Genomic DNA, 14,630 nt, shown 5'->3' with positions numbered 1-14,630 from the left:
CTTTCTGGGCTGCAAGCGCACATTGCCAGCTCATGTCCAGCTTTTCATCCATCAGTATCCCCAAGTCCTTCTCAGGGCTGCTCTCAATCCATTCTCCACTCAGCCTGTATTTATGCTTGGGATTGCTCTGACCCATGTGCAGGACCCTATGCTTGGCCTGTTTAACTTCATGAGGTTTGCCCTGGCCCACCTCTCAAGCCTGTCAAGGTCCCTCTGGATGGCATCCCTTCCCTCCAGCACACCGACTGCACTACACAGCTTAAATACTCTGTCAAATGGAAGAACTTGACTTTCCAATAGTATACTTTTGTTTTTAAATGCCATTTTCTTTAGTAATGCACAAGGTAATTGATACACAGTCATGGGAGACTTTGGAGCAGAACCCCTTGCTTTTTAAGCTTTAAAAATATTTGTTTGCTTCTGGGCAGTGTTAGTTCTGACTGGGAAAACCATCTTCTGTTTTGGAAATAGAGATATGAGAGGTTTGTTATTGAGACATTAGCGAGAGAGGGAGATCTTGTGGGCTGAAACAAGTTTCAGGGCTCTAATTCCACATCCTCTGCGATATTTACAAGGCAATTCGCTGAGATGTAATCTGGCTTTACTCAGTGGTGTTCCTCCTGATCTATACACTGCAGTGGAAATCAGAACCAGATATTCCACATCTGTTTCTGGTTTTCCACATGGGAAAAGAGAGCTTGGAACTGAATCTAACATCCAGACTTCAGTCCATACATTTTAATATTTTAACTGAGACATACTTCCAGTAGGACCGACTTGCCTGCTGTGGAGGTGATACCGGTTAATTAATTAACATCCTTTGCAGACACTTTTTAAAATGCACAGAACAAGAAGTACAGAGCTGTCGGTTACTGCAGCGCACCTCCAATTAGCAGTGCTTTTCTGACTTACTTCAGTGATCAGTTTTAATAGCCACGTCTTTTCTGTGGTTCTGTCTCAGATGCAGTAAAGCAGCAGCACTGGCATCAAGACATGCCCTAGCAGGGTTTGTGGCCTTTCCCAATGACTAGGTTATAACATGGCTATAGTTTTAGATGTTAATATATAGAATAAATGATAGGCCCTGAAGTTCTGTAAACATTGTGCACTGAGGGGATGGTTACATCATAACTAACCAGATGAGCAAGGCTCCAGAGCTTGCTGTTGTCACCAGACCCTTCTGTAATTAAAGCTTTGTCCTTGGTATCTTCCTGTTTCACTTTTTTCCCTTTATAATTCAGAGAACCAGTTAGCATTTTTAGTAGAAAACAGGTTGCTAGTAGAGGAGTATAATCTGACAGCTAAAAGTTTTAACTATCAACATTGGTATTCTACAGACCCTAAATTGTTATCAGCATCAAATGTACTTGACTGAACATGACAGTTCTGTCAGCAGGGGAATAATGCTCAGCAGAGTTTTTTTGTCAAACCTACTTCTCCTTTGTACACCGAAGTCAGGGGTGGGCAGAGAAGGTAATTCAGGTTGTTTTAGTGTTCCCAGAAGTTGAATGGTTCTCTTTTCAAAGAGATGATGACTGTATTTGGAAGGTATTTCAGGATGTAGTATGCTCCCTAACTTACACACAGTAAAACCTGGGTATGTTTACTGCATAAAATGGAAAACAGGGGTGGGGCATAACCAGGTTGGTGGATGTGCTGAGGTGAAAGAGTCATTTTGGGACTATAGGCCTCTTGGATGCTGGCTCCTGCAACTGGACTTTAAGAAGCAGGTCTAAACAACTGTAGTTGTGATGACTTCTAGCTGTTTTCTGTCTTGCTATAAATTAGTCCTTTGATCTGTGCCTCCAACTGAAGTTATTCAATTTAGAGAGAACTTTGTAGAAAACTAATTTTTTTTCAGTTGTTGTCCTTTTCCTATCCTGTCAAACTACAAGATACATATCAAATGCTCTGCAGTGGTATTATTAGTTCATTATATGTTTTTAAAAACTTCCAGCAACAAAATCTGTGAGCAAGTGTTGCACTGCATCTTCTCAGAAGACTTGTATTCAGTGCCTTTAAATGCCATAAAATAGTGAAGAGTTAGATTTTGTAATCCAGTGGTTCTTGAACTGGAGTTGCATGGAGCATCTCTAAAAATATGTGTGTATTTTTGGAAGTATTACAGATTCCAGTGCTGTATTCCTCATTTAAATCCAAGGCACATTACCATAATTAGTAATCTTACTAATAGTGACATTAGCTTTTTAAGCAGACGCACAATTAGTGTTGTTTTACCCCAGTAAATTTAGGAATGTTTGCTTTCCTCCTCCATCTATATCCACATTAGATGGCACAAAGGAACCTTTTTAATGACAGATACATCTAAAAGAAAGAACAAAAATCCCAAGATTTTAGCAGGCACTTTTTTTTTTATTAGCCCTGCTTTATTCACTCACACACAGGCACACAAAACTACCTGGCAATCTGACTAAAATTATCACCATACATCCTTTGTTGTCTGTATTGTGATTCATGTGAAAAGGGGACTGAAAAGAAAATTATCCAACAGAACAAAGCTGTGAGAGAGACAGATTAAGGGTTCCCAGTGTGAAATGGGAGGTGGGAGCGCTTGAACTTTGTCTGCCAATGAACTGCTTTGCTGTCACTGTCACAAGGCTCAGAGGACCGCTGGAGCCCTGCAGGGGTCCGTCCAGGAGGCAGTAGCTTAGCTAGCCTCAGTTCTCAGCATCCAGGAAGGGAGAAGTGGATTGATCTGCTCATTGTTACAGCAGACACTCATGAAATGCAGGGTACATCGGAAACACAATTTTACAGGGTTTCAAAGCTTCATTTTCTTTCTATTAACATTCAAACCTACCCTTCAGGTCCTTGTCGCTGTGTCTGAAACGACGTGAGAAGATAAAGATTTGCTCTCAAAGAGAGTTTATACCAACAGGTAAAGGTAGGTATCCTAATCCTGTAAGGAGGGAAGCTGAACTGGTTGAGATAAGCACTAAGTTCTAACAATTCATGTCAAACAAACAGGTCTAGACAAAATTACTTTTAATGGATGCATTCTGCCCATCCCTTTGAAGATGGATGTGGCTGTAATATTGGTGCTTCTGGCGGGAAGGAGGGTTTGAGTAGGTAGTGATTGCGTGGAGCGTGCGGATAGCCTCCTTTTGTGAGGCCCTACCCTACACTGCGTGCAGGCAGGGCTGAGATGCTGCTGGAGCCATGCCAGCATTGGTTCACATGCACTTTTTCTGAGCTGTCATGGGTGGCAGGAAATGCAGGGTAAACAATTTAAAGTCCTGTAAAGATACTGCACTAAATATGAGAAGCTGACTACAATTTAGTGAAGATCAGAACAGTTGTTAATTGTGCTTGGCTAATTACAAACAATTAAACAAGAACTCCTTTCTTTGAAGGTACCTGCCATCATTCTGTATGACAATTTAACAGGGCTAAAAAACCAATGTAAGAGTAATAGCGTTTGCTAATTTGGAACGTTAGCTTAATGATACATGAGATAGTGTAGCATTCTCACCAGCTGTTTCATGAAATTACAGCCTTGTGCTTTAAATTATAATGCCCACAGCTATAATGTATATATGACACTTAACATATAGGCTAGGCTATCTCTGTATGTGTCTGTGTAGCCATGAGAAGAACCATGCAGTATGCTAAGCTAAATTCTCTTGAGTGGAGGGGTCACCTGATGATTTGCCCCTAATTTGCCATTTGCCTGTATCTTACTATTTGCTGCGTGCTGTAAATACTGATTCAAACAATGATCACTTATCTGATTCCATTATCCCAGCCATTGAGATATAGACCCTAAATGTGGTATCTTCTTCTCTCCCGTTTTTAGTAAAAAATATTTGCCAGCTTCATTTTTGTTATAGCAAAACACATACTCTGTGTGCCTTATGCAAACAGCAAGTGCCAAGCCAAAACCAGGGCCATCCTGAGGAACTCCTTCTCTCCCCAGGCTTCAGTGGTTTGTGTTAAATAAAATCTGGATTCACAGCTATCCCACTGAGGTTTTTAAAAACCTTTCTTAAAATCATCTTTTGCCATTTTTGCATTTGCTGACCTGATGCTCTAGAATTATATAGCTTTCCATGGTTTTTACTACTGAAGTAATCTCTAAATTATCACAGTGCCATGCCTTTCTAAAGTACAGTACTGTAATTACAGTGCTGCAATTACATTCATCCATGATTTATGACAAACTTTCAGTGAAAAAATAGTAAACACTGTATCACTTTGTGATGTATGTGTAATTGTGCATTTCTCTGTTCTACAAATATCATTCCTTTTTTGCTGGTATTTTCTATAGTGCACAGAAAATCAATTTGTCTTTCATTCATTAAATTAATCCCTTCACTGTCATTTGACACAGAAGTCCCAACTTAAAAACAAAACTGGTGCTGCAAAAGGTTATTTTAACATGAGGTTGCATGCGCACGTTGTTGATTGCATGTGAAAAAAAAGTAGTAATATAAAGATAAAACTCGTGATGTTTGCATTTAGTTCCTAAATACCTACTGCTGATTTACCCTGATTCTAGTTTTGTAGTTTTGGCATGGTAAAGGCGGTACCAAATTTGTGCAAAATGCATTGAGAAGTAAGCCACAGACTTTTGTGGCAATAACTTTAGTTCTTTATAGGGTCTTTGAACTAGAAGGGCTGGGTGTGACCAGGAGACATGAGGGTTTTAAGGAAATCTTCAAGGTGCAAATGAATCACTGATATAAACTGCTATTTATTTTAGTCCCATTGTGTTAGGAAGAACTGAGTTGCTACTCAATGGCACTCTCAAAACACTGATTCAGCTGCCACAGAGCTCCTTCCTGTGTCCGGTATTTTGCAGTCTGTTATTATCAGGCTGCAGAATTGGTGAAATGTGGAAAATTCCTCCTCTTATTAGTAGTGACAGCTGGAGTGGAGGTGTTCCCATGTTGTAAAGAAGTTGTACTGAATGGCAGCATCATCCTCCTAAACTATTGAGGGCTATGTCTTCCCCTGTGGTACCTCTATTTATTTATATGGGATCAGGCCTTACAAGCTGCTTTTTATTTTTAGAAAGCACTAAAATGAAGCAAAAGTATTCCATTTCATTAATACATCACAGACGTATATTAGCCTACAAAAATGTGTACAAGACAGACCCATTAATGATCTCCAAAGGTATTACAGAATGACAGTTATTTCATTTATCGTTACAAGCATCCCTGGCAATTTTCATGATTAGCCTTTTTTCATTTAACAGAATGATAAAGCAAAAGTTTAGGTGATTTTGCAGAAATTAAACACAAATCCTGACTTCTATGATTAATCTTTAAAATGCATACTTATAGACAAGTCTTTGCAAAATTACTAATATTTTACACATTGTGTTTCATATTTTCTGTTCTGTTAGAATGAGAGTAGGTTTTTATGATAACCAGACAGATTAAATTTGTGAAGTGATTCACTGTGAAGTGTTTCACCAAATTTGCCTGGAATTGAAGTGGACAGCTGTCTTAATCCAGTAGCAGTTATGATACTTAAAATGCTGGGGGCTTCCAACGTTGATGTTCACTAGACCACAGAGTGTCCTCTCTGTTGAGGAGGTTTGCACAGAACCCTCACATTTTTCTGGTTGTAAGAAAGACATCTAGTCCAATCTGGAGGTGTCAGCATTAAATTCACTAAATGTACTTTGTATAAAATAATAATTAAATCAGGGACAGGGCTGCTTCCCTACTGGTTAGTAAGTACTTCCCCCCCCCCAACTAAATGAATACGTAAATACTTTTTTTCAGGGAGAACAGTTTTGATAGAAGAATAAATACATCCAATGGTATAAAAAAAACCTTACAGCACATTTGATAAAGTCAGACACCTGGGGACTACGAAAACGGCAGAGGATATGTGTTTCCTTAATTCTGAGTGCGTGCTTCAATTGGAATGTAGGTAAGATAGAATTTTTCATACCTTTGTTGCCTTGCTTTTGTTTTCACTTGTATTTGGAAATAGAACATTTTGGAAAGAATGAATCAGTTTGTTTTTCCTAGTGCACAATATTCTTCTCACCTTAAATTTGTTTTTTCAACTTCCATTTGAGATCAAACCAAGTTTGGATTTTTCTGTTCAGTTCTGTAGGTAAATTGACAATGTTGGTATTTACAAGTTCACAGTTACTCTAACTTTACTTTTTTCTCAGAGGCCCATGCTTAAAACTGTGTTGCTGTGTTTCAAGTCTATGTTTCTAATAAACTTTGTAGGGGTTTGGTGAGTGATCTTACAGCTGTGCCCCTTGCCTTGAGATACTTTAATCTTGCTATTTACTTCTACTTTTGCAAAATTAGCAAAATTACAATTTGATTAGTTAGCCTTCATGTTTAATAATAAAGTGTTCTATTTGTGCCTCCGGATGTATCGTAACTCATTCTCTCCAAGTGTAAGTAACTATCAATTCCATCTCACAGAGCATTTATGAGCTTATTAGTAAGGCCAACTCTTAACACCAGAAACCTCCCTGGCACTTAAAGGGGCTTGCCTTGTTTCCTGCCCAAGGGGCAGCCTCTTACTTCTGTGAGGGCCCCTTTGCCCTTTTTAAATTAGACTATGGCTTTGCACATTAGACAGTAATCTCAGTTAGGAATTCTGGCAAGTGCTTTCTGACAATCCAAGTGCACAGTATCCACAGCATTCCCCTTGTTTGTATTGGCAGCCACAGGCTTAAACAATTCCAGCAAGTAAGTGAGGCATGTCCTTCCCTTCCTAAGACCATGTTGGCTATCTTGATTCAAGATGTGGTTTACTGGCTGTTCTTCCATTTGTTCTTTAACAACCATTTCCAAGGCTTTCGCCACAACTGATGCAAAGCTGCAGAAAAAGTCTTAATTTCCTGATCAATAGGTCCTAAAAATGGCCTTATTTTGGTGACTTGCCACACTTTCAGTTCTTTTACAAACATCTCTTTTACTGAGGGAGGCCCAAAGAAAGAAGAAGGGGTTGCATATTATTAAGTTTGTGTTGCTCTTTCATGGACACTTAAGTGTTTCCTTAAAAATGTGCTTTTAAGTTTCTATATTAAAACTTCATACTAACGTTTTTCCATTACTAAGTTTTTCTTCTGAGTGCATTACATGATGAACTTCAAGGAAAATAACAGAATGATGTACTCTTTCTGCAAAAAACCATAATCTTGCCACGACTGTCCATAGTATGGCATGAGGCTATTGATTTCTGTAAAATCTAATTCATATTACAGGGGATGAAATGGCAAAATAAAGAATATGCAGATAAAATATGGCTAAGTGGTGTGATTGTATTGTAGTACTAGGCTCTGCCAACTGCTCAAAGAGAAAATGATTTACCGTCCTTGGAATAGTATTTGTAATAGAAGAGCTACAATATTTTAAAATCAAAATTATATTCTACAACGTAAAGTGATTAGAAAATTCCTGAAAAGGGAAGAAGAAGCCACTTTTGTTTTAGGGTAGAGGCAACCCCCAAGCTCCAAAACCTAGTCTTCTGCTGCCTCAGGTCCACTGTCAGCTGTTCTTCAAATTCTCTGTTAAGGCCTGTCCATTCTCCCTGCAGCAAGGGGGAACCTACAGTGTCCTCTCCTCTGAGAAGCTTCATTTGACAGGACATTTTCCATTGTTCTTGCAAGTAATTTGTAAAGCTTTATCACCACTAAGAATAAATAAACTAAGAGGTTGTTTGAAGGTGACTACATCTAGGCCATTAGTGACACCTCACACCAAGCTAGGAAGCTAAGCATTGCTAAGGTCCAGGCTTGGACTAAAGTCTCAGGATAGGCAATATTGTCAAACTATTAACAGGATCTGTGTCATGGATGTGGTCAGCTCCACCTGGAATTCTCCCCCACAATTTCCAGATATGGCTTGGTTTATTAGGTGAGTTAGGCCAGTTCCTGTTTATCTGATTCAATGTTTTAGTCAGTTGTAACTTTGCTGATTGTCTATTAACCTGAGAATATTTTCTCTTACTAGTAGAGGCATTAAGGCAGACCAATTTCTAATCTACTCTTCTATTTCAGCATGTTTCAAGTTAGAGCAAAACCTGTGGGTACATGCGAGAAGTCTTGTGACTGCTCAAAATCTTTAGTATTTTGGCATCAGAATGATATATTCTCTAGGAAAAAGGATCATAGCTTTAATTTGTAGAAAAGTGGAAGAAATGAAGTGTCAAAAATGTTTTTCTTTCATAGGGAAGTATCTCCAGAGCTGGTGGTGGTCTAGCGCACTCTGAGGAAGGATGTGATAACCTGAGCGGACTGATAAATAGTAAGATCATTTGGCTGAACTTTGCCTTTGTGACAAGGAATGTGCATTTATTGATTATAATGGATAGATAGGCTACTTTCTCCAAGTCTTGCTGTTCCAGGGCTGTCCCACTATCCATAAGTTACCTTCTGAAAAATTAATAAGAGACATTTGGGAACATTCTCAGCATTGTGCTATCAATTCTATCTTGCTTGAATAGAAAAATAATTGTTAGTTCTTGGTTTGCAATATTTATTAAAGTTAAAAGGACTTGACTGCAGCAACAAAAAAAGAAGAAAAGCAGATGTGAGAAACAGTTTAAAATTTGGCAAAGTAGAAAATCTTTTCATAATTTTTGTGATAAATTGAATTAAAACTCCCAGTTGCTTTGCATATTATTCACACAAGGCCTTTTTTGGCCATCTGCTGTTGCCAAGTTCTAGAGATCCACATTTCATTTTTTAGCACTGGCCTGCCAAGTTATATAAAGGAAATGTTTGCCCTCAATGTTGTTTTTCCTAAATTATTTGGAATGCTGTGTTTCAGTCTCCTTTGGGTCTGTTCATTTTACAGAGATTCTGTATTCTGTCCCTTCTGTTCGTCTTCCAATAATAGCAAATATCTCATATCCAGAAGTAAGTCGATGCAGATAGATTCCTCAATTCCTTGATCCCCAATACCCTTCATACAACCTATGCCTGTCTTCCCTGTTAGGGAAAAACCTTTCAAGAATCCTCTTTTCCCCATGCTGTTTACCTTCATCCTTGATTGGTTTTCCTTCCCTGACTCAATTTTTCTGTGTCCCCTCTCTGTTACAGGGATAGAAGACTTATGTGAGCAACAAAAAAGGATATCAGAATTTATAATAACAGAGACCAGCTGGCTGTTAAGAAAAGTGCCTGGACTGGCAGATTTAAAAATACCCTGACTGTCAAGATAAAGCTGATAACTTCCCCTGGATCCTTTCAGAAGTGGGTAAAATGTTCCTGATATGTTGTAGCTAGTGAATTGTGGTCATGAAACGTTGTCTGTGTTTAAATGAAGAAGCAGAGAGTGACTGGCCTGACAACTCATCATTTTCAGGAGTGAAATACTATGTAAATTAATTATGTAAATGTGGGGTTTAGTACGCCTTGTCCAAATTAGATCTTTGCTGCACACACTTAGCTAAACTTTTTACTGTTTCTAAGTGGCTGCATGTTTCTAATGAGTGGGAAAGATCACAAGATTATGTTACACAGAGCCATCACACATGCTGACACAGGCGATATTATTCTCTGAGAAAAAGGAATGATTCCACTAAATAATATTTTTTTTAAAGTGTTTTTTCAGTGAATTTAAGATTTGCACGGGTACAGATGTGTCTGGCTTTTTCATAAGACCAACCATGTACTCCTACTGTGGCTTCATTTGGCAGCTGAAAAAAAGAGAGTCAAAATTCCTCTACACTTAGTGACTAAGAGAAGAATTTGGCTATTGTGTTTAAAGGGCTTATTTCATAGCTTTTTTTCAATTAATGATCCCAGTTTCCAGAAGGAACCCATGTGGCTCTGGGACTTCAGCACGTATGGGATCTGCATCTTTGTTGCTGACTGCCCCTTCTGTTTTGGAAGGCGGCAAAATAAACGGATGTGTGACAGGAGGTTGACTTATGTCATGCCACAAACGTCTCAGACTTAAGGTACAGTTATATCTGTGTTAATCTAAGCATCACAACAATGTAAACAATGGTGTGTGTGACTAACAGTGGAGCATTGTTGAGAACGTTTGTGCCAATTATATTATTAATGATGGAATTTCAGGCACAGGTTTGGATTACCTATTCATTTCAATCCTTTCCTGTTGTTGATTCTTTCTAGCAGTAATTTTTTCCAATTACAGGGATCGTTAGGTTTTTTTCCTGAAGACACTAGGCCCTTAGTATAGGTAGGAAAAGAGTCTGTAGGATGGTTTACATAGCCATATCCTCAAAGGGGCTGCTGCATAGTCTATCGTTCAAAGCTTAGCAGAGTGCATACCACAGCTAGAGGATGTAGAACATCTCAAGGGCCCCTGTGGCTGTTTAACTCTTTGAAATAAACTGTTCCTTCCGGCATGAGAAGGAAGAAATACACATTTGCTTGCCAAAGCTGTGCAAACACATTCATCCAAATAATGCTGATCAATTACGTAAAAAAAAAAGAGACATTTTAGGAGCAAGAGGTAGATGAAGGGAAAAAGGCACAGTTATTTATTTAGTTATCATTTTTGCTTAGAGGCACCCTATGCAAGGAAAGAGCAGCTTTTAAAAGAAATATTCTGCCTATGCAAACAGAGGAGACTGGCTTTTTTTTTTTTCATTTTTTTTGAGAAGCAGAGGGTGCAATGTTGAAAAACAGAGCTATTTCCAGGAGGACACACTTTTTCCTTCTCTGTGGAAATGGTAGAAATACAATGTTATTTTATTTAGAAGTGTTGGTCACACTGGTTGTGGGTTAAGGTATCCACTTGCTAATGTTGTCAGAAACATTTGACATTTACCCTAAACATGAATGAAATTCCAGGTATCAGTGGAAATTCTCAGCAATCGTGGCAGTTTTTAGAAATACTATTCTACTCACAGCATATTATAATCAGGACAGGCTCAGTTTGCATAAAGATGGGACAAAGGCAGCCTTCTCTATAGTGGAGATGAAATTAATCTTGCTATATGTAGCTGTAAACACTTAAATGTTTCCATCAGCAGTTCTGTGTGTGTGAAGTCTCGTCTGCTAGAGGACTTTATGTACATTCTGGTGAGTCATTTTTCCCCTCCAGGTAGGTATGGCTTCATAATGCAATTTGAGCTCACCAAATATCTGTCCTGTCTTTCTGCTGATGCAGAGGAACTGACAAATTAGGGGAAACAAGCAGATTAAAAGCAATTATCTTACATGTTATTAATTTCTTCTTGGTTTTCTTAAGCCTTTATTATCTCTCATTTTTCTATTCTTTCATTCTTGCCCATATGGTATTATTTTTCCAGGATCTCATTCCAGGTTCCGTTTTCTTCTCACCACACTTGGCATTTATATAGCACTTAACAGTACTTGATTCTTTGCAGCAATGAAATGCTGTTACTGCAGGATACAGATAGGAAAATTAAAGGAAAAAATGTAGATGATTTGTCAAAGACTAGTTGTGAATCAGAAATAGAATATAAAAGACATAGTTTGTTTGTACTTCCCCTGAATTGCTCAGAAAGACTCCCCTCCTGGCTTCTTGTGCACCCGGCAGAGCATGGGAAGCTGGAAAAGTCCTTGACTAGTGTAAGCACTACTCAGCAACAACTAAAACATCAGTGTGTTATCACCATTATTTTCATGCTAAATCCAAAACACAGCACTATGCCAGCTGCAGTGAAGAAAATTAACTCTGTCCCAGCTAAAACCATTACACCATAGTAATCAGCATGTCATTAATTGTTAGCTTGTTTCTATGGAAATTGTATTTAATGTATCTCTAAACTCCTAACGTCCCAAAATATAAAGAGGCATTAAAAGTTTTGATTTTTGAGGAGCCTCTACAGGGCGTTAAAAGTATGCTGATGCAAATCATGTATTTGATCTGATCACAGATACTTTAAAAATAATTTGTTTAACTGAATATGAAAAGATTTTCAGTGCCCTAGAATGTTTCCTCATCATGAATGAGAGCTCGTTATGGGTAAACTGGTAGTATATAACCTAGCCTTTAAGACTTCTGGATATCAGATTTGGAAAAAAACATCATTGTAAGACCGGGTAGAAAATTCGGCTGGAAGGGGAAGCCTGAATCTGTGTAAATCAGCTAGACTGGAGTCTACTGAATGCAAAAAAAAAAAAAAAAAAAAAGACAGAGAGAGCCAGTTAGTCTTTTAAGTAAGATGTCAATTGAATAATTCCTCACATAGCAGTCCTAGAAAAAAAACTCCTTATCCAGGACCTCATCTAGCAATCTTCTGTCAGGAGAGAAGTTTAGGACTGCTGAACACAAGATTATCTTTCTCAGTGTTTGCTCTCATCTGCAATAGATAAAGTAGCGCTGTTCTCTGGTCACCTCATAAATGATTTCCTTACTCCTACCATTTTTGTGTCTCCCTCTCACTTATTTTAATAAACTGCTTCTATAAATTGACAGATGTCTGTAGTGTCCCTTTGTAGGAAAAAATGACCACAGAAAGTGCAATGTATACTCAAATCCAGTTGGAAGCAGATTTATTTTCATGAACTGTAGTAGGAACTGAAGGATTTGAGTTCTCCACAGATCAAGAACAAAGCCATGACAACTAAGAAGCTAAACAGACTTTTAAGTTAATACATATTCAGTTATATGAGGCAGTATGATGTAAAAGCAATAAGGCTTTCTGAAGATCTGCAAGCATACTGAAAATTAAATTGCTATCTCTATATTTGACCATGGAATGGTCAAATATAGAGAAAGGCAGCTTTGAGGAAAGGCTTTTGTGATTGCTTGGTGAGCAAAAAATTTTAATTGACCTATTGTTTAATGTTATTTAAATGTGTTTGCCTGTGCTCTCATCTGAACTCTTAAAAATGATGAGTGCTTTCTTGCTTAGCATTAATGTCATCAGCAGCTACCCACCTTTTCCCAGACTTAAAATTCCATTTCTAGTAGTTATTTAACTTTTATGATCTGAGCATTTCTGAAATTATGAACTAACACTGCTCACCCTCACGTTTCATGGGTTGAAATAGAAAGTAGAAAATGGAGCGCACAGAGCACAAAGATTAGATGAACTAGACAAAAATAGTGCCCATGTTTGCAGATCTAATTTGTTAATTTAAGTTTCTTTTTTAATCTAAACTGCCTCAATGTACATGAAAATAATCTGTCCCTGGGGAACTTGTTATAGGAACCTGTCACTGCATTGTAATTCTGTCACTGAATTACTAGGGAAGCTTATTCTTTCAGATGCTAAAGTTCCTTTGCAGCCTTTTCTGACAAGTGGGTTCTTTTCCCAGTTGGGTGGGAAAAATCTTATTTTTCTAACCTGAGTTTTCCCCTAGGATGCTTTTATTTAATTTTCTACCATGTGAATCTCCTCTCCAAGTACCTATCCATGCAGTCTATGCAGGAGTGGCTCTTTGGACTGTCGCCTCACCTGACTACCATGGCATGCAATGTTGTTATTCCTTAGATGGCTGAAAATACAAAGTACGTCATGCATATGGAAAATATAATATGAGAAATTATTTACTACAGAAATTTTATTAGAGGCTGGGGCTTACTAGGCCTTTATAACAAGCTTTTGAAGGGTTCTTAGCAACTTTATGACTTATAGTCATAATGAGGTTTCAGCTGAAAGGATATTTTTCCTTTTGAAAATTGACAAAAATTAGAGACATGCTATTATGAAAGAAAACCATGTTATCTGAACCAATTAAGACAACATGGAAACTATCATCTGGATGCTGCTTCTATGTCTGCTTGGAGGACATCTCAACAGGAGACAAATCATCTGAACTCTTACATAGGTATAATCTCCTACATGAACACTTTTATTAGAGGAGTGCTTGCTTGCTTTAGCTTAAACTCTTTCCATGTGAAGCAAACAAACTTTAAAAAGTTTTGTGGTATTGGAATCAGAGTATCTTCATGTAAGATTGTAACTGTATTACTTCAAATTTACAACAAAAGTGTACAAAAACAATTCTTTTGAGGGCAAGACTGAGTTCTGCAACCTCATATGCATGGTCAGCAAAAAGGAGTGGTTGAAAAAGCTTGCTGTGCTCCACCCAATGAGTGGTTGGGAATGATGGATTTGAAAGAGAGTAATCCGTGGCCAAGAAAGAAAATCACTACCTAGTAAGCAGGAGGAAAAAAGGTGTAAAATATGACTGTCTTCAACAGAAGAAGCCCTATAATTATATCTTATACTTACATGTCTATAGAAAAAGGAAGATCTATTTAATGATACATAGACATTGCTTTCATAAAACAAAGAAATATGAAGAGAAATAAATAAATGTAAAATAAATAGCAAGCTGAAATTTCAATATTACATTTTATGAAAGAAAAATAAGAAAATTTTTTAAAACTTGCTCTCCCTCCAGGTCTCCTGCCTCAGAATCCAGCCTTTCTCTTTCTAACAATGTACATTTTTAACTATCTGCATGTTAATGTAATACACAGTAAATGCACACCGTAATCACTTGTATAGGTTTATAAATGAGTTTATAAAGCAAATTCCAGAAATATTGCCATCAAGAATACTTTGCAGCACTCTGATATCTGATATTTTCCTAAAATTGTGAGTGGGATGCCTTCTAGCAAAGAGCCAGAAAAAGCTGTATTCTGTCTCATTGCCAGTGTCAGCATGGAGTCATGACTGATGCTTTCCTCAGCCCCTGACAGCTACGGCCACAAAGACAGCTCCTT

General features: G+C 37.9%; 1 long non-coding RNA gene across 1 annotated transcript; it reads left to right on the top strand.

The window, feature by feature from the left end:
• Positions 1 to 2,823: 2,823 nt before the first annotated feature.
• Positions 2,824 to 12,522, top strand: LOC142061774 (uncharacterized). The gene is made up of 4 exons (XR_012662240.1): positions 2,824 to 2,905; positions 5,757 to 5,907; positions 8,177 to 8,252; positions 9,050 to 12,522. It is a non-coding gene; the product is annotated as an uncharacterized LOC142061774 (long non-coding RNA).
• The last annotated feature ends 2,108 nt before the right edge of the window (positions 12,523 to 14,630 follow it).

The sequence above is a fragment of the Phalacrocorax aristotelis genome, chromosome 9 (assembly GCF_949628215.1).
Source record: "Phalacrocorax aristotelis chromosome 9, bGulAri2.1, whole genome shotgun sequence".
Lineage (NCBI taxonomy): Eukaryota > Metazoa > Chordata > Aves > Suliformes > Phalacrocoracidae > Phalacrocorax > Phalacrocorax aristotelis.
This window is presented reverse-complemented; position numbering and strand designations above follow the sequence as displayed.